This window comes from Canis lupus, chromosome 37, assembly GCF_003254725.2.
Source record: "Canis lupus dingo isolate Sandy chromosome 37, ASM325472v2, whole genome shotgun sequence".
Taxonomy (NCBI): domain Eukaryota; kingdom Metazoa; phylum Chordata; class Mammalia; order Carnivora; family Canidae; genus Canis; species Canis lupus.
This window is the reverse complement of record NC_064279.1, coordinates 7,644,278-7,664,091: the sequence shown is the minus strand read 5'-3', so window position 1 is coordinate 7,664,091 and position 19,814 is coordinate 7,644,278. Positions and strand designations below refer to the sequence as shown.

The following is a 19,814-nucleotide window of genomic DNA, read 5'->3' as shown; positions in this document are numbered from 1 at the left end:
AATAAAACTTTAAAAATTAGTCATGTGCTAAAATGATCATGGTGTAGGGAAAAAGTTGTTCCCCTATACCATCGGTGGGGAATGCACTGATTAAAACCTCTCTGAAGGGCCATTTTACAGTAGTTAGCAAAACTAAAAACATACGATCTGTGACACAATAATTCTACTCCTAGGAATTTATTTATTATTTATTTTATTTATGTGGGCAAAGGAAAAAAATATTCATCACATAAAAGATGTTCCTGAGAAATTGGCTCTTGCAGCAAAATACTGAAGACAATCCAAATATCAGAAGTAATTAAATTATCAAAAGTAATTAAACATTTTGTGTACCTCATATAGTAGAACACTACACTCCAATGTAAAACACTACTCCTTAAAATAAAAAAGGCAGAACACTATTGTATACTTCTCCTTTGTATATGAAAAAAGAATGAGAAGAAATCATACCCTAAGACATGGGTGTGAATGCTTAAAATATTTCTAGAAAGATTCCTAAGACATTCCCTATAGAGAAGGAAAATGAGCATTCAGGAGTCTGATTTGGGAGCAAGATTTACATTTCAGTTATTTTAAAATGTAATACTATTTGAAGTGTCTAATCCTTTACGTGCCTGGTGGTTATTTGTGGACTACAGGCAGCTTCCATGCTTATACTCAACTTGGTTGAGGTAAAAATCCAATTAGATAAAATAATGTATGTTAAAGCATTTTGCCAACTGAAGGGAAAATATAAATGTACAGTTCAGGAACACTTTTTATTGCCCAGCACCTACTGCTAGACTCAGTAAGCACAATTCCTCAATACACACTTCACGATGCATTAAAGAATAATCTATTAAAATACAAATATCCACCCAAGAGGTAACCTTAAAGCAGTGTTTCTTGAACCTCTCCACCAAATTGCCGCTAATGTCAAAGATCCTGAGCTCAGTCCTCCAAAGACCTGGAAGGCCCTCAAACTATTAATATGTCTGTACTATCTTTTAATAAAAAATATTGTTTTCTCATAATCCTTCAAATAAAATTGATATTCCAGGCTCAGTGGTTGAGTGTCTGTCTTTGGCACAGGGCGTGATCCCGGAGTTCTGGGATCATGTCCCACGTCGGGCTCCCTGCATGGAGCCTGCTTTTCCATCTGCCTATGTCTCTGCCTCTCTCTGTGTGTCTCTCATGAATAAATAAATAAAATATTTAATTAATTAATTAATTAATTAACTAAAATGATATTCCAGGGAGATATATTAGGTTAGGCCTGAGGCTTTGTTCCAAAAACCAGGATACACCAGTTTAAGGAATTTGACTTTAAGGGATATATGTTAGCCTCTTAGCAGAGGAGAACCCAAATAGAGGATGAAGAAGAAAGGAGAATAAAAACTGGAATCAGATGTTTTGTGATTTAATCCTCAGAACTGATTTGCTCTCATGAAGCTATAGTTTTTAGTTCTAATAGATACTGTAAAACTTCAAACAGGTTTTAACCAAAGTACTCTCCACTGATGGTGTGTGAGAGTGCTTCTTTCCCCACACCATGGTCAATTCAGCACATGACCACATATTTTGTCTAGTTAGCTGACCGGGGTGGAGGTACACATCAAGCACTGAATTAAATATAATTAGGTAGTGTTACAGAGGATGATCAACACGGACTAGAAAAAGCTACTTAAAATAGTGAAGACCTATTTGAGGGAGGGATATTTGAGCTGAGACTCAAACTGTAGGAAGGAACTGGCCATGCAAAAATGGGGAAGAATGTCTTGGGGCAAAAGTCTGAGATAGCACATACTTGGTACATTTCAAAGGACAGAGAGGTGGCCTTGATGATTGGAGCATGAGAACCTAGGGACGAGAGGTAGACAATGAGTGTAGAGAGGCAGAGGCCAAACTGTAAGGCCTTGTAGGACAAGATAAGATGGTGACATTTTTATTGGGATGGAAAGCTACTAGAGGGCTTTATGCAGGAGGATATGATCTCATTTATTTTTGAGAAAAATAATTCTGTTTATTGGGCAGACAATATTCCGTAGAGAATCAAGACAAGAAACTAAAAGACCAGGCAGAAAATAACTGAAAGAACCTAGATGAGAGATAATGGTGACTTAAATTGTGGGTTTTATAGTGGAGATAGAGAGAAATTCATATTTCAGGATATATTTCAATGCTGTAGGAACTGGTGATAATTGGGGTATGGGGAATAAGTTGAATTAATCCCAGATTCTCAGACTGAGCTATCTGGTAGATGGTGGTACCATTTACAAAGATAGGGAGAGCAGGGGAGAGGTGTTCCATTTGAACACTGTGGCTGAGACCCCTAATTACCACCCAAAATGCACTTTTTACTTCTTCCTAAGCAATCAAACCCCAATATCATTTCATTCAAAAATCCACATTTCCCATCCTCTTTCTACTGCTAAGTAAAATTATGTAGCTAAATTCTGGCCAATAAGAAATAAGTAGAAGTATTTATAGGACTTCTAGGACAACTGCAAGATAGCTCAGCTGAAAATTATACCTTTTTTTGCCCTATGCTCCACATCCGTTCTTGCTGCCTATAATGAGGAAGATGGCTAGAGATCCAGTAGCTATCTAAGTCATAAGGTAACCCTCAGAATGGAACTCACACATGGAGAAATGCAGATTAAAGAATTTAAATGGAGCTTAACTTTCTGGTGACTTCAGGGAGTGGACATACCAGTGCTAGACTACCCATCTCCGGGCTTCTTGTAGGTGCAATTAAATTATTGCGTGCTTACAATTATTTTGAGTTTTAGGACACCTGGGTGGCTCAGCAGTTGAGTGTCTGCCTTCAGCTCAGGGCATGATCCCAGAGTTCTGGAATGGAGTCCCGCATCAGGCTGCCCATGGGGAGCTTGCTTCTCCCTCTGCCTATGTCTCTGCCTCTCTCTCTCTATGTCTCTCATGAATAAATAAATAAAATCTTTTTAAAAAATTATTTTGAGTTTTCTGATCATGCAGCCAAACAAAATCCTAAATGATATAAAGATAGATATCATATGCCTATTAAAATCCCTGTTAGGTAGAGTCCCCATTTTAAGGATGAGAAAAATAAATGTCAAAGAAGTTATTTACCCAAAGTCAAACAACTTGAGATAGAACTGATTTAAATCAAAGGCAGTCTCACTTCAAAGTTCATATTTTAACACTATATCATCCTCTACTGAAGAAAGGAGAGAGAAAGCACCAGAGTAAAATGTTTCAATAGCACAATCATGTCTAGGATCAGTTGTGCACATGGTAACCCAATATAGCCCTATTCAGTCTGATATATAAACATATAAAAAGTGTCACTATTTACATGATGTCAGTATTGTATCATGCTAGCTTTACTCTTTTATTAAAGGCAATGTATTTCTAACGATATTCACCTGATCCACTTAGCTCTAGATTTATTTCTATTGTATTAAAAATGCTACTTTTACTGGGTGGCGGGCACTGAGGTGGGCACTTGATGGGATGAGCACTGGGTGTTATTCTGTATGTTGACAAATTGAACACCAATAAAAAATAAATTTATTTTAAAAATAAACAAATAAAAATAAAATACTTTTATTTATGCTATCTGAATGGTACATATATTTAAGCTCTGTCTTGCAGTTAAATATATGCTGAACTTCATTCTGAATTTTTCTCACCATACTGAGGTAATTCTGGATTCTAATCCATACTCCAATACTGAGCCAGGACCTTCTCTTACACGACTCATTAATAATGCCCCTTGTAAGATAATACTAATAGGGTCTCCAGAGGTCCCAACACCAACAGATCTGACTAGCAGTTCATCTTGACAACAGTTTCACAGTTTATTGATGATTATCTCATGAAGCAGAGAAACAAATGTTTTTGTACAGTAAAAACATTATGCATCTATCACTTCTTCCTCAGTCTCAATCTACCAATTTTGTTCTATAAAAGAGAGAAATCAATTAGTGAGGCAAATCTTGTTTCTTATAAGGTCAGGTAGATGACTGGCTTAGACTTTAGGTGTTCCTGAAGTAGTCAAAAGAAAAGGTTTTTTCTTTTACTTTTACACTGAAGTACAATATACATACTATGAAGTATACAGATCTTCAATGGACAGCTTGATGAAATTTTACAAAGTGAGCATATTTGTGTGACCACCACCCAGGCCAGGTGACGGGACATTTCCAGTACTCAGAATCTTCCCCATGACCTTCCAGTCATCATCTATCCTCCTATAAAGTTAACTACTATCCTCACTTCTGATTCCACAGATTCACTTTGCCTGATTAGAAATGGAACAACACAATATATAATCTTTCCCTTAACTTTCTATCTGTAAAAACCATCCACATTGTTCCAGATAGCCATAGCTTATTCTTTTTCATTACTGCATAATATTCCATTTATCCATTCTGTTAATGGATATTTGAATTATTTGCAGTTTTAAGTATTATAAATGCTACTATGAACATTCTTGTCAAGTCCTTCAGTGTATACTAAAGAGAGATTTTTTCATTTTGACTTTTTTATTCTTTTGTTTTATTCATGGTGTTATATAAACTATATTGCCTACACATTTGAGAGTAATACATCCAAAGCAAGCACACATACTTTGGCTAAAATGTATTGTGCCTAATCCAATGCTCTGAAACTCCCACGGGGACTTGAGCATTGTTAGGAAAATAATGAAAAGAAAGGGGGTAAAGAGGCTGCTATAAAGTAGATATAGAAAGCTTGGGAAATAGGTAATAGAAAATGTAAAATACAGAGAAGTAGCTGGGTCAAGTCCTTCCTATGAATTTTCAAGTCCCTGATGAATTAGACCATCACAGTCTGGCCTTTAGGCTGTATCATCTACTACTGCTAAGACAGTTCCTCAGGATGCACCTGTAAAGTTGGATGGCGTTTGCTGGTCTTTAGCATGTATCTTGACTTCTTAGAGCATGGAGGGGAGGGGTAATTACCTGAAATAGGTAAAAAAAAAAAAAAAAACCTTTAATATCCTAGCCACATAAGGATTTCCAAACTGGAAGCCTTGGCTTCTCCTCCTCTACTCTGAGAAACTGAAAGCTAACAGATTTGATTAAATGTTTAAAATATGTAGAATTTTGGGTGTAAGTTGGGAAGCCTAAATTCTTCCCCTTTCCCAGGCCCCTCTCATTCGTTTATTCAAATTTTATCATTGTTGTCTAATGTGTATAAGGTTCTGTGTTAGATGCCTGAAAGACAAAACGCACAAAAATGAAATATTTACAGATTAAATAACATATATCTAAGACTTGCTCCTAAATACAGGAGAGTAAGAGAATGGGGCATGATGGGACAGGAATGGCCATAAAATTATGGATAAATTATTGGAGCTGGGTGATGAATCCTAGGGGGTTCCTTAAGCTGATCTGCCTGCTTCCGTGTGTATTAAAAATTCTCTATAATTAAAAAAAATTTAAATACACATACACACAAAAAAAAATGTGTAAGACAGCCTCTGGCCTCCAGGAGCATGCAGACTAATAGAAACATGAATTCATGCATTTGAGCAGGCAACTGGAATTTAAAGGGGCCATAGCAGTTATGAATCTGAAGCCTGACATTTTAAAATCAAGACAACACCCCAGAGAGGTTTGACTCTGAAGCCTAAAGGTTAAGTGATTTGCCAAGATCACACGGTTGGTAACAGAGTGATATGGAAAACTAGGTTTTGTACACACACACACGCACACACAAGAGGCACTGCTCTTTCTTCTAGTCAGACTGCTGCAATGCAGTGGTATACAGCAAAAAGCCATGAAACTAGTCCAAACTAGATGCCTAAAAAAAAAAAAAAAAAAAAAAAGAGAGACACCACCTAGGGCTGAAAATCGTGGGCTATTTCACAAATTGTGCTCTGCTTGCAAAACCAAGAGGGCTGCCCCCCCTTATAAAAGAGAACAAATCTGATTAGTAAGGCAATAATTTTATGTTTATTTGCATGATTGTTGAGTTAACCTCTGTCTCTCCTAAAGTCACAGTTTCCCACAGGGTGCTAAGACCTACACATTGGAGCAACAGAATCTCTAGCAGCTGATTGCCCAGTCACTTGTCATGCAGAAAAGATACAGCAAGCATTTTCTATATGCCAAGAAATGTGTTAGGAGTTGGAGGTTCTGCAGAGATAAGCACAGTCCTTGCCCTTGGGGAGCTCACAGACTGGCAGAGAATCATTAATCCAATAATTCTGAAGGAGAACCACAGGGTGCTCTAGCAACCTAAAATTTCCTATTATAGCTCCAGATTCAGAATGACTTACCTCTGAAAGGTATACTTCTGTACTTTTAGACATTTTCAGATGTGCATAATTTAAAGAAATAAACCAGCATAAATAAATAAACCAGATATGGTTCTACTCCAACCAGTAAATCATCAGGCACTAATAAGGCACCTATAGGAATACAAAAACTGTCAGGCACTGGTACATGTTTGACTTTGACCATGATTCCCAGCCTTTGAATATATTCCCAGGTGATGTTCCCAGAAGGGAGCAATATGGGTGACTTTCAAGGATATTTAAGCTCTCTGAGGATAAAGTCTATGCCTTTAGTCCTTGCAGGATAAACTAGAACAAGATTATAAATGTTCTGTTTTCTTTCTGTATACAAATGTTTTTCATGCTAAACCCCAGAAGTGCTAGATAAAACCTTAACCAGACACAGTCTCATCTCTAGTTCTTTTGGAGTAGATTGCTTTCCCCTAATAGATTAGGAAAGGAATTCAATGTTTTCCTTCTGTTTTTGACTGTATATTAGATCATCTGAAGACAAGTAAAACAATAATAAAGTTTAAAGAGTGAAAAAGCAGTAAAAATAATTCAACTCTCTTAAGGTATCTTGTTTTTACTTTGCGTATAAAAATAGATGTATCCTCGGGGATGCTTGGGTGGCTCAGCGGCTTAGCCCTTGCCTTTGGCCTACAGCGTGATCCTTGAGTCCCGGGATCAAGTCCCCCGTCGGGCTCCCTGCATGGAGCCTGCTTCTCCCTCTGCCTGTGTCTCTGCCTCTCTCTCTGTGTCTCTCATGAATAAATAAATAAAATCTTAAAAAAAAATAGATGTGTCCTCTGGTCAGTCTAAAAAATCACAGAAATAATATAAGTTGTACTCAGAACATTCTACCATATATCCAAAAATTTCACTATTGAGGGAAATTTAGCAAGTTAAAGTGGCTTGCTCAAAGTCCTTTGGCTGACCATATGAGAAACAAAAGAAAAAAAAAAAAGGAAAAAACTCAAGACACTTATTTTCATAATCATTAAATCACTTCTGTTCACATATAAGTATTGTCAAAGTGATTTATAGATCTAAAAAAATGTTATTGATTTGGACATTCATAATTCTGTGAACCTTTTATTCCTAAAGTTGAATAATAGTTCTTTCTTTCATTAGAAGACATTTACCCAACCTTACATTCAAATCCTGGGTATTTATGCTATTATGCTTCTACAGCATTGTTAGTCTAGCAGTGTATAAAAACCAAACTGTTTTGAAGGAGTTGAGTTACTACACTTATAAAGTTTTTTATTTTTCTTTTAAAAATTAAATACTCATTACCTTTACATTCATTATCTTACTAAACACTTCATGTTTCAACCCCTTTATCTTAACTAAACTTCAGAATTTACTGGGATTTTTAAATTTTGTAAATGGTTTGCATAGACCTTAGATAACAAGCTAAAGGCTAGTCTTCCAACAAGCTAAATATGAGTTCTAGCAAGATTTCTCTGTCTTCACCACAAAGGGTTATTTGGAAGAATTGGAAAGAAAGGGTGCCTGATTTGCCTACCCCTTCATTTTGACCGAAATAATTGAAAGTTTAGAAATTAGAAATTTGCAGCCTCATCAATTAACAACCAAAAAAAATCTATTAAATTTTCCTCAAGATTCCGTTCATTGTACTTTAAAGCATAAAGAAATTATAATGTCCTAGGAAATCTACATGCTTCAATGCCTTTCAAATGATTCAACTGTTTTTCATAATGCCAAAAAGAAAAAAAATTCACGATGAAATTCCAAAACCAACAAGCACAATTTAGTTACAGCACCACTAAAATTACAGCATCCAACCGGTTTTGGTAGACAACAAGAACAGAAATTGGATGTTTGTTAGGGAAGATAATCATTTTAGGCATTTATGTTCTCTTTGTCTGTACTAACTGCCCATCCTATACCCAAATTAGGAAAAATGCTCTGAACCTGAAAATTATTAGATTTGATGGCCAGATGTCAAGGTTACACAATAAATAATAAGGCTCTCAAGGATTAAGAAGATAGTTGCTACCTAAAACGTGGTTATTATCAGAAAACTAAGGTGATCTCAAAGGCAGCCTAAGACCAGTCTCAAATTCAGATGCTTTCAGCAGTACAGCAGGCAAATAACTGTACAAGTACATTGTCAGATGGAATAGGGGGCTCTTGAAAGACCTACAGAAGGAGACTGTGGCCCAGGCGGTGGAGGGCTGGCTGCCCTTCAGCTCTAGCCAATTGTTCTCTTATCTTCTGATTTCTCAAAACAAGCCAGAAATGCAGATTAGTATGTGAAACCTTCCTATTAAAATGTTGGCAAAAAATTTTTAAAAGCACTGCATGGGCCAAATAAAACAAGTCTGTGGGCAGATTCAGCCAGCTGGCTGCCAGTTTAAAATCTCAGGGAAACTATGGAGAAGAAAAGAAGTAAAATATTTCCTTGATTCTCCCTCCGCCAACTTGGTAATGCACAGTCTTGGAGATCACTGTGGGAGTCTAGTCAGGGGAGGATTAAAGATGCTTTGGAGATTTTAATTTGATCCTAAAGGAGACACTACTTTTCTACCATAATTTTTTCAACAAATTTTATACACATAAATACACATTTTTTTTCATAGATCCAGGATTACAAATCATTTCTGAAGTACTTCCATCATTAAATTAAAAGATATCGTGTTTGTATGTACCCAAGAAAATGGAAATCCATTAAAACACATTTATATCCCAAAAGATAGACTGACCTTAATTACAGTTGTCTTTGCTCTTAACAAAAAGCAAAATGTACTTAATAGCTGCAAATTGTTCTCAGAGGTATGAAGCAACCGGTTACATTCAAAATCTAATAAGCTCATTCTTACTAACAAATAAAATGCTTGCTGCTAAAAGGTCACTCTTGGTTTATTCATCATTCAGTCCGTGATGCGGTACAAGCAAAGTGTGGTAACAGGAGAAGAATAAACCAAAAAAAAAAAAAAAAAAAAGCTCAAACTTCAACTTACATATAGCTCTGATAATGAACAATGTTATTTCTCACTGTTTACAGAACAAGACAACATGGCACAGAGGAAAATAAAATTTCGCATCTCAATCAAGAGTAATCTATGCAAACATTTTAATAACATAGGCATCATTTTATTGCATTCCCAGAAATATAAGCACCTTTCATCTTTGTTGCCATATATATGGATGTATTTTACAGGCTTGTTATATTTTCCAATTATTTACCCACTATTTCTAATAAACACACAGTGCTCACTTTGGTTTAACCAATGGTTCTTAACTAAAGAACCTGATAAAACCAGAGGACTCACCCTGTCCCTTAAAAAAAATGCTTTGATTTTCCACATTTTGCACAAAATTTTAAAATATTCAAGGATCCCTTGACGAAATCCACCCAAAGGCCCTCATTTAAGAACTCCACCGTAAAATCACTATAATTTCATTTCTGTTTAACTTACATTTGCCTCCCAAGAACATTTGCTTCAAGATATGCTCTAAGAAATTAAGGCAGCGTATTTGCATGCATTTTTCTCTTGTTTATATATATTTCATGTATGAGAATTACATTTTTAAACCAGTCAGGCCTAAGCAGATAAATTAGGCTATTGTATTAGCTAAGAATAGGTTACCATTCACTTGCTAAATGTATACTTTTTTTATTTGCAGACTCAGGAATTAAAGAGACAACCTGGAATCTATTAAATAATAAGTGCTTTTCCTTTTCCATTAGTAGATTGTTACAAATATATAAGTGATGTGGAAAGGTACAAAGTGTAAGAATATCACTGTCAAAAGATATTTCCCTCATCTACCATGTAAGATGGGGCAATATTTTCCATTCTTTTTTAAATGGTATAATCAACTTTCAAAATCCATGAATAAACACAGTCCTCAAAAGTCCTCTTCTGCTTTATCACAAATACCCTCCTGCTTCCCACCTGAACTTTTAAGGCACTTCTACTAAAAAAGAAACAGGATTTAAGGAATTACCTGTTTATTATCTCACTAGCAACAATTACAAAATATTTTAGAAAGACACCTTAGTTAATAACATTAGCAATATATTAATATGTCTATTGGGAAATGCAAAATAATACTTCTGAATAAAAGTTTTGATGCTATTATATTTTCCTTCTGTAACTGAATCTCATTGCTGAGATTTGGTTAGGTCTGACCTTAGTTTACAAACAAGAGATCAAATACTGAATCTAATAAAAACAACAAGAAGATATAGACATCAGATTTGAAAAACAAAAATGTCAAACTTGCCTGTTTTGGCAATATGTTATATACACAAATTTCCCTCCCCTCACCTGGGAACTTTAAGCTCATTTAAATGCCTATAAATGAAATCCATGGCATAGCTTATTTTTAAAAATTATTACCATAAAGGCACTATGCAGTTCAACTGAATTTATTTGCAATTAAATTTTAATATGTATGATTTGATGGTATTAGAATTTGGCTGAAATAAAACATCTGAATAACATTGAACCTAACAGCTCAGCACTTTAGATTTGCTGACAAATAAAGCAAATATCGTATAAAACTAAAGAAATTACTCCTACCAAAAATAGCCCCTCTCACAGGACACAGGATTTTTAGGGCAGTGAAAACACATGATACTATAATGATGGATACATGTCATTACAGATTTGTACAAACCCATAGAACATACAACACCAAGAGTGAACCCTAATGTTAACTATGAACTTTGGATGATTATGATGTGTCAATATAGACTCTTCAATTTTAACAAATATATTACTCTGGTGGGGGATTTTGATCACAGGGGAGGCTGTGCAAGTCTTGGGGAAGGGGATAAATGGGAACTCTGTATCTTCCTCTCACTTGTGCTATGAACCTAAAACTGCTTTAAAAAATTAAGTCTAAAAAACCAGCTTCACAACAGTCTTAATGTTGCCGGATCCTATGAGATAAAGTGTTAACAAGGAGCTTACCTTCCAGCTGCCATTTTTGAAAATTCAATCTGGTGTTTCAAATTCAGAAATATGTATGTACTCTGAGAATCTAAAGTTTCCTAAAATTGAGAACTGGAAATATCACAAGGCAGAAATGTAGGAAATCTAATTGATCTAGCTAGTTTTAAATATAACTTCATATATTTAAGATTAGATTCAAGCATCCTCTCCTTCAAAAAACTCCCCAGATACTCTTCATATGAAGCTGGTTACTGGCCCTTCCTCCTAGGTCCCCAAAGTCCTGTGCATTTCACTTATCACATTGTATTATGGTCATACCCCTGGGTCTGTTCCTCTCAAAGGTGGGCACAATCCCCGTGTGCTCAGAAATGTTTGCTGAATCAGTCAGTACCTTCCCCACACCTGCAGTGTGCTTAGGCATTATCCTTCAACACAAATGTAAATTTAATCTGCAAAATTATTTTTAGAGTTAGTGCTTGTACATGCTCATGGAAATCTTTTTTTCCTGAGAGTCCAAGGTTTTTTGAAATTCTGAGATATCTATGACTGTAGCAGAGCTCTATAATCAGACAGCACAGAGAAATGTCAAAAGAACTGCATTCCAACTCCAGGCTTTGGCCAAACATTCATCCTCCCTGTGTCTAGTTTCCTTATCTGAACAATGGAGACAGCAATACCAGCCTATCTCACACATCTGCTGTGCAAAGGAATTAATAAAATTTATCAACTATCTGAAAATATTTAAATAAGTTGGAAATTTTATCACAATAGAGAAAAAACAAATAGCAGCTCTGCTTTTTTTTTTTTTTTTTAACTCCAAGCATTCTTGGAAACCACAAATGAATAACAATAAAGTAGATCAGTTTCCCTGAGGAAATGATATGAAGATTAAATGTTATATAGCTAGCAAAGAGAAGACACAAAATAAATATGACTTCTTTAATAATTATTTACATTTTTATATTGAAGTATATCATACATAAGCAAAGTACACAAAATGTAAATGAAATTTAATGAATTATTTTTAAAAGTAAATATACTTAGGTGAGCATCACCTAGGTCAACAAATTAATCATTTTGATGTTCCCCTCTGCCTTTCCAAATCACTAAACCCCTTCTGCCTCCCCCAAAATAGCAAATATACTGATTTCCTAACTATACTTGACTTCCTAACTATCCTGATTATCCCAACTGTAGTTTAGTTATACCTTTTTTTGAACTTTACATATATATAATCACACAGTACATTTGGCTTCTTTCAGACATTATATTTGTGAGATTTATCCATGTTGTTCTGCAAGGCAACAGTTTACTTATTCTCATTGCTGCATAACATTCCATATAATAATACAAGCCATTATTTATTTATTCTACTGTTAAAGACTACCATTTTGACTGTTATAAATTTCAATAAATAAAATTATATTCCAAATCTTAGAAAGTAGGCACAAATACACCATGTACTATAAATGTATAGGAAACTTCAGCATATCATATGCAAATTATCCCAACACAAAATTATGCTACATAACATAAAAATATAATTATTGAATCATTAACTTAATCTAAGTCTAACACAGTCTGTAAGAAACATTTAATATTTAATTTGCTTTGCTTTTGTTTTTTAAAATTTCAGATAAGGGGCAGCCCAAGTGGCTCAACGGTTTAGCGCCGCCTTCAGTCCAGGGCCTGATCCTGGAGACCCCGGATGGAGTCCCATGTCAGGCTCCCTGCATGGAGCCTGCTTCTCCCTCTGCCTGTGTCTCTGTGTCTCTCATGAATAAATAAATAAATAAAATCTTTTTTAAAATAAAAATAAAATAAAATAAAATTTCAGATAAGATTTTTCTTAAATGTTTTAGTGATTTGTAGGACTCAGACCTCTTTTGAAAATTTTATCATGGTTAACCTAAACAGATAATCTCATTTTCTGTTAATACATTTTCTTGTAATAAATAGTAATTTTAAAAAATCATTTCATTTTAAAAACCAAGGTTAACAATGGTTTTCTCTGGGTAAAGAGTATTATTTTATTTTCTTCTTTTATTAACTATATATCCTAAAAATTCTAAACTTTAACTATTATGTTACTTTTTTCTTTGATGTATTTTCATAAGTTATTTTTTCAGTCTTCAAATTGCAATATTCAGAAACCTAGTTTCCTTTCCCCACTGAATGAAGTATGATTGGATAAATCAACAAATACATGGTTTATCCATTTATTTTCATCTTTGAGGAGGTCAAAAAAAATTTTAAGTGAAATTTCAAAAGCCTGCTTTGAAATTATGCTTATGTTTTGATTACAGAACCTCATTCTAGATACCATTAACTGTAACGTGTTACTCACGTCAATGCTAGAAAATACAAATATTGTTTCCTATAAGAAGAAAGTGTTATCAGTTAACAATTGAGTATGAAAATGAACTAGGGTGGGAGAGCAACGAGAAATAAATAAGTAAACAGCTAGAAATGCTAAGCCATTGAACTTCAAAGATACATTTTTATTTTTTTCAATCTAGGGAAGTCTTGTCCAGAATGTTTTGCATCACAACTTAAGCCTTGATTGTGATGTGCCAAGAATCTAGCAAAGATTGAAACACCAATTTCAGGCCTTTAATTTGTTTTACTTTTTTCAGATTTTCCCTTTCAAGGAAGGTGGTCTGATACAGTGGTAAGGTGCAGACGTAATGAAGAGAAACTGCCTGAATCTGAATGCTCTACTCCCCCATCCCCACCCCTGGCTGTGTGACATCGTAGACCATATGGAAGCATGAGTTGTGACTCATAAGTCCCAGGGATAGCCACAAATAAGGGTTCCATTATTTGCATATGCGTAAACCTCACAGGCAGATGGGTGGGGGGGTAGCAGAGCCCACATGCTTGCTACTTTGCAGAGGCCAATTATAGCCTGGTTGTGAGCAGCAACAGCCCAAAAGAGCCTCTCCAAGCAAGGGAGTTCTCCACCACAATTTAGGAACTTGACCACCAAAGCTTGACGACACAGTTTTACTACAGGGTCCATACTGCCCACTGACCACAGGCACATGGAGTCCATGGTGGTTATGTGCCCTCAACAGCCACCAGAGAGAAAAGATCACTCTGTGCCTGTAGGTTCCTACCTAGAGGTTAAGATATCAAAGCTTATTACCCATACTCCCAAAGGACATGTGTTTGTGATGTGTGTCATGTGTGTATTAACAGAAAAGTTTTTTGAATAATTTTGTTGTGAATAATTTTTATTGAATAAACATAGCTCCACACTGAACAATTCTATAACAAAAATGACTGATTTGGAAGTGCCCCCTCTATTATTCTGTTGAACCAATGGAGTTACAGTAACATGGTACATTGTAGAAGTTTTAAACAAGTTATATGATCTCTCTGTGCTTGTTTCCTCATTAGGAAAAAGGAGTAATAATAACATTTCTTACCATACTATGATAATTAAATGAGTTTACACATGTGAGGTCCACTAGAATTGTGCTGCCACCTATTAAGAGCCTGTTCATTATTTCCAAATAACTGTACCCAGTCTATCATCCTACAGTCATTGACTTCTTTCCTATTATGAGAAATATTTTTTCAAGTTCATTTTATATATGTTTTAACCAGAATAGAGAAAGCAGAGTTTGGACCACAAGCAACAACAAAATAACAATTATTATAATACTTGTCATTACAAAAGTATCTAACACTTGAGAGCTTATTATGTGCCAAGAACTCTATAAGGATTACCTCATCTAATCTTCTCAATCATCCTGTGAGGTAGGTATTAACACTATCACCATCATTATCATTGTCCCTATTTCTCAGATGGGAAACCTAAAGCTTAAAGAGGTTCAATCACCTGCCCAAGGTCACAAGCTAGTAAATGGTAAAGCTAGAATACAAACCTGGATTTGTGCCATGGCCCTTAACCAGTAGGCTGCAATACCTCCTCTAACAAGGGACGCCAATCATATGTTTGATATAAACATATGGTTGACATTGATGCCTAGAACAGTTTGAAGAGGTAAAACAGAGAAAGACTGAGATGGAGAATATAAATGGGGAAGGTAGGAGGAAATAGTCAGGCAAAGAGATTTGAGATCCCAAATGCCTTCCAGACTCAGCATAAAGGAATTAATTAGATAGGTGATTGGCATTATGCTGATTTTGCTCTATTTAACTCAAAGAACTTCCTCTATTTGCACGGAGCAGGAAATCTGCTACCTAAACTAAACTAAGGTCACCAAAGAACCAGATGAACTAAGCAGAAAGTTCTTGGATTGGGCCAGGTGGAAAAACCTAACAAATTATTTCAAGTCAACTGACTTTTTTTTTTTAATTTTATGTCTTCTTGCATTGTAAATATTAGTCAAAGAGTTGTTCACAAAATCTTTTTAACCCAGACTGGAATTTAGTACTGACAGCAATAAATCTGCAACCACAGCTGAGCAAACAAGAAGTCAGAGAAGCTAAGTATCAGTCCCAGCCTGTCACCTATCGAAGGCAAGTACTTAGAAAGGTCACTGGGTTGATTGGCTAAAGAGCTTCTCAGGCCTTTGTGGGGTGGTGGGTGATGTTGTACAGAGGGGAGAGCACAGATTTCATCATCACACACATCTGCATTGCAGTCCCAGTTGTCTTATCAGCTGAGTGGTTACAACCAGACTGATCAGAGTCTTCTGCAGAGCACTGGAGGAGGGAGCCACTAAGGAGATCACCTAACTTAATTTAGGTTGTAGATTTTGTTGTTTCTGTTTTATGCTGTTTGGGATCAGAGGGTGTGAAGAGTCCAAAGGTTTCCTGGGGGGATTATCCCTAAAATGAATAGTGTTTAGAAATTGCATAGCAAAGTAGTTCAGTGTTCTAGCTTAGCTATCAGAAAAAAAAAAAAAAACTGGGTTCAAATCCTCACACTGTCACTTACTATTGTAAATGGCTGCCAGTTCCTTAACCATTTGAAATGAGACCATAATATCTCTCTCAGGGTATTATGAATATTAAACAAAATCATGTACATTGAAGTAATTAACAGTACTCAATGATCAGCAGCTACTGTGGCACATGGGTGGCTCAGATGAGCAACTGACTCTTGGTTTCAGCTCAGGTCATGATCTCAGGGTCCTGAGATCTAGCCCCATGTCAGGCTCTGAGATCAGCTGGGAATCTGCTTGAGATTCTCTTTCTCTCTCTCCCTTTGCCCCTCCCCCAGCTCATAATCTCTAAAATAAATAAATACATAAATACATAAATAAAATCTTTTAATAATAATAACTGGCAGCTACTATCATAGAAAATTATAAAAACGATTTGCTCTTTCAAGGGTTTATGGTGCAAAAGAATCCATTGTGGGCAACCCCAGAGACTGGCATGCCCACCCCATTGTTTCTCAAAATGTACTCTTCAAACCATCTGTGTCAGAATCACTAAGAAATTTGTGTAGGGATGCCTGGGTGGCTCAGTGGTTGAGTCTGCCTTCGGTTCAGGTCATGATCCCGGGGTCCCAGGATCAGGTCCCACATTGGGTTCCCCACAGGGAATCTGCTTCTCCCTCTGCCTCTGTCTCTGATTCTTCTTCTCTGTGTCTCTCATGAATAAATAAATCTTAAAAAAAATAAGAGATTTGTTTAAATGCAGGTTCCTAGACATTACCTATAGTGGGTTGAATAATAATGTCTACCAAAAGATATGTCTACCCAGAAGATATGATGTGACCTTAATTGGGAAAAGGGTTTTTGCAGAAAGAATTATTTAAGGATCTCAAAATGAGACTATCCTGGGTTGAGGTAAGTGGGGGGATGTAAATTCAAGGACTATGGTCCTTCGAAGAAAAGCACAGAAGACACACAACAGAGAAGGAATGTGAAGTTAGAGGCAGAGATTGGAGTGATGCATCTACAAGCCAAAGAACATGAAGGATTGCCAGGTGCCACCAGAAGCTAAGAGAAAGGCACAGGACAGATTCTCTCAGAGCCTTCAGAAGGAACCAACCCTGCTAACATCTTGATTTCAGCCTCCAAAACTGTGAAAGAATAAACTTCTGTTTTAAGCCACCAAGTTTGCAGTTAATATGTTATGGCAGCCCTGGGAAAATAACACACTACCTTCAGGAGATAAAAGTTGGTGTCTGGGAATCCATTTTACCAAGCTGCCCAGGTAATTCTCGTACCCATAAGCATAGGAGAACCTCTGCCCTATCCTATTCCCTCTGGCCTCAGGAGGCTACATTGCCCCCTCTTTTTATTACCATCTTTCTGAGAATGAGTCCAAGAGACATCTGAAGCCAGGGCTATGGCGAAGGCCAGGAATTTTTTTTCGCAGCTTGAACATGAGATCTGCTTGGGGTTAAGCCAGTGAGTTTGTAGCACCAAAGTCCATTTACATCCCTCAAACTAAGTCTCCAGAATAAGTCTAAATTAGAATCCAGAAGTTTGAATGCATCTCCTCAGTCCTACTTGAGGATAAGTACCAAACCTCTTTGTTTTATGGTAGATCCAGGAAAGTACTCCCAACTCCAGCACAAGCCCAAACACGGAATTTTTTTTTTTTTTTAAGATTTATTTGAGGAAGAGAGAGAATGCCCCAGAGAGGGGAGACAGAGGAGAAGAATCTCAAGCAGATTCCCACCTGAGCATGGAGCTCCACTTGGGGCTTGATCCCAGAACCCTGAGATCATGACCTGAGCCAAAATCAAGAGTCAGATGCTTAATCAACTGAGCCACCCTGGTGCTCCCAAACATGGAATTTTATGCAAATACAACATGTTCACTCTTGGTCACACACTCCAATCTCTAGAAAAACAGCTCTACTATGGACTGAATGTGCTCCCCACAAATTCATATGTTAAAAGCCTCCCCACCAACATGATGGAGTTAGGAGATGGGACCTTTGAGATGTAATTAAGATTATATGAGTCATAAAGGTGAATCCTTCAGGAATGGGATTAGTGACCTTATAAAAAGGACCCCAGAGAGCTCTCTTGCTTTCTATCTGCCATGTGAGGTACAGAGAGAAGATGGCTATCTGAAAATCAGGAAAAGGGCTCTCAACAGACCCAAAATCTGCTAACAACTCAATCTTGGGCTTCTGAGCCTCCAAAACTGTGAGAAATAAATTTCTGTTGTTTATAAGCCACCTAGTGCATGGTACTTTGTTATAGCAGCTCAAATAGACTAAGGTCTTAACCAAGGGGAAGCATTTGAATCAGTTACTGGATATAATGAATCAGAATGATCAGAATGAGAAAGGGGGAAGGGCATAGGGGCAGCTGGTCTTTTTCTTTTTTTAATAGTGTTTAGGAATCTCTGTTCTAGGAAGTATCACTCCCATCCACCCCATCTCAATCCCATACCTGAAGAGAAAGAACTCTATCAGCACAAGGAAAATATGAATCTTAACAACACACAATTAGGCCAAGGTAGCTGGGCTTAAATATTTGGAAATATTCTATTTGGAAATAAAATAGAGAAGTTCAAAGTGCTCCATGTTTCAGGTTGACACTTTTCTCTCATTCCTCCCTCCCAACAATAGAGTAACATTCTCTGAAGCTTAAAAGTGTGCATATTTGGGAGGTGCTCTCATACTTAGGAGGCCTATGCAGCAGTTCTCAAACATCCATGAGACTCACCTGGGGATTATATTTAATATGGACATTTCTAGGCACTAAACCAAGAGATTCTGATTCAACAGGTCAAAGGTGGGGCTGTAACTCCAGAAAAAGGAAAAACAAGATAAATAACTGAAATAGAACTCTAGCCTACACTTTTATGCTAAAATCAAAACACAAGGTCAATCTGGCTCATGATAGAGGTTTGGAGCCTGTGTGTGCTTGGCTGCTTCTTGCATGGAATCCCTCTGGAATCAAATGGATTGATGGTAGTAAGTGACCACATCAGAATTCACAGCAGATCAAAGATTCCAGAAACAGGAAGACATCCTCTTAGGTTTACTTCAATTTCTTCATTTTCTTCATGCTTTACTGATTCTAATTCTGGCAAAAACCAACTCTAATTAGCTTTAAAAAAAAAAAAACTCATTTGTAGCTGAAGTTCACTAGAAGTATTAAAACCAGTTAACTCCAGAGAGAAACGAAACAAAAGCTCTATAGCACTTAGCCTCCCAGCCACACAGTAATTGTTATTACCTTTCATGTTTGACAAAGTTTGGTTTCTACCACTTATGATTTCTGATAAATAACACCATGAAAAAGATGTACGTTCCCAATCTTTATACTAAATCAGATAAGAGCTAGAAAATAATGTGGTTTTCTTTCATGTGATCTCTGAATTATGTAAGCCGCACCATGAAACTTACTGTTGCAGCATACCTTGTACTATAGGTTGTCACCACTGTTTTCACATGACAGATAAAAATCAGTAGTATTAAGAGCTGGGGAGGGATTAAAACCAAACGTTAGGGTAACATCAAAACTTCTATCAGTCACACCTGTCTCCGTTACTTTGCTCTCTGCGTCAGTGACAGTGATGGCTCAGCAAAGAAATTACATTTACATCACTATCGGTTATCTTTAATCACCATACAACCAGCCCCCATGGCCCAATTATCTTGAAAAGGGTTCTGATGCTTTTCTGGATGCTCCTTCCTTCACAGGATCCCCCACAACAAACATT

General features: G+C 36.5%; 1 protein-coding gene across 1 annotated transcript in view; it reads right to left on the bottom strand.

Annotated features, from left to right (window-relative positions):
- The window catches only part of PLCL1 (phospholipase C like 1 (inactive)), a 327,967-nt gene that overhangs the window by 245,141 nt on the left and 63,012 nt on the right, over positions 1–19,814 (bottom strand). The gene's annotated exons all lie outside the window — the stretch shown is intronic.